The following is a 1,756-nucleotide window of genomic DNA, read 5'->3' on the forward strand; positions in this document are numbered from 1 at the left end:
ACTATCAAATAAGCATCAGCAAAAGGGAACTTGAGTCTGTGCATCAGCTTTAAAGTGCTTTCTACGTCCAGTGAGATCTGCTTCCCGTAGATGCTCCAGAAAGCATCTGTCATCACCAGTGCCCTAAATCAGCCTGGCTTGGCACTTTCTTGTCCATTTCTGCCTTTTCTTTCTTAGCTGGTGTTTCCTTTTCCATGTTAGAGTTTGGTCTTTTTCTCTGCTTCCCTGGCCAAATCTTAGAAACTTTCTGCTGAGAGGGTTAATTTTAAACAAGATGTGGTACCATGACAGTAGCTCTGTGGAATGGTTTTATTGTAGATGCATTTGAAAGTATTTGTTTAACTGAGCTGCCTGTTTAAAATTACACTCATGAGCTTATGGGCGGATGAGGAAGGTAGTTATAATTAATATTTTTAAACAGCATGGCACCCCAGGCAAATTATGCTTTTCTCTCATATTTTAACCGTAGAAACAGATGTTTAGAGTTGTGCAGCTGTTTTCCTCAATGGGGCAAGCGTAATTAACAAACGTCTGAAATATCTGTCCGGATGTGTACCTGGGTATGCATCAAACGGGCCTTTGGTGTGACAGGCCTGATGCTGTACACAGCGGGCGAGTTACCTGTCACTGGCTTCCCCTGGGATCTCTCTTGTGATACAGCCACCGAACGCAAAGATGCCATTTGTTTAAAGCACGTACGGAAGTTTTGTCAGTGTTTATAGTGAAATGTAGCAAGACCTCATCTTTGCCCTGGAAGATCGAACAGTGCCCAGTAGCACAGCTCTCATTTGTGTAGTTTAAGGTGCTGTCACGAAGTGTGTGTGCTGGTGTGCTGGGGGAGGATGTGAGCGCCTGTCAACGGGAAAACAATGAAACGTTCAGGAAATACGTCGGGTAGAGCTGGTTCATTTTAGCAGTTCGTCATCTGAACAAGCGTCTTTCACTGTTTTGTGATTCCGCACCTGAAGTTCCCAGTTAACTTTGTCATCTTGCTGCTTGTTTTGAACACATGAGCCTTTGTCTGTTTTCGGTGGAACAAGATGGTTTTACGTCGTTGTTAGTGATCCAAACTGTATTGACTTGCGATGGATCCATAACCCTGTTTGTATGACGAGTCTGTTTCAGTTTCATGCTCTGCAGGGCCTGGAAGCGTTTGGGTCCCATCCCTGTGGGAGTGACCCGAAGGGAGCGGAGAGCCCCGGGCACAGCCGAGTTTCGGGGGAGGCTCATCGCCCCGTGCACGGTACCGCTGACATCCGATTTAAAACCCCCAACTCCGGCGCGCCGCGGAGGAGGCAGCTCGGGCCGCCGCTTCCCCGCTGCCGCCCACGGGCCAGCAGCGCGGCTCCGCGGGAGCCTGGCGGGAGGGGACGCGCCGGCTCGGCTGGGCCGAGGGGATCCCCCAGCCCGGCTGCGGCGGCCAGGGAGGCAGCGACTGCCGCCCCCGCGCCGCTTCCCCGGCAGAGGGGGCCGGCGGGCCGCGGCGGCGCTGGGCGCGGCCTCCCACCGTGGGGCCGCGGGCTCCCCGCAGCCCGCCCGGCGGAGGGGCAGCCCCCGCGGGCCGTGCCCGGCGCTGCCGCCCCCCGCCCCGCCCCGGTGCCAGGGCGCGCCATGGCCGCAGCTCCCGCGGCGGAGGGGGCCGGGGCGAGGCGGCCGCGGGTCGCCCCGTGCCTGACAGGAAGCCAGGCGGCCCGGCGCTGCGCGGGCGGGCTCGGCCCTCGCCTTCCCTTCCGCCCCGGGCCGCGCTCCGCCCGCC

This window comes from Streptopelia decaocto (assembly GCF_964273445.1).
Source record: "Streptopelia decaocto genome assembly, chromosome: 11".
NCBI lineage: Eukaryota > Metazoa > Chordata > Aves > Columbiformes > Columbidae > Streptopelia > Streptopelia decaocto.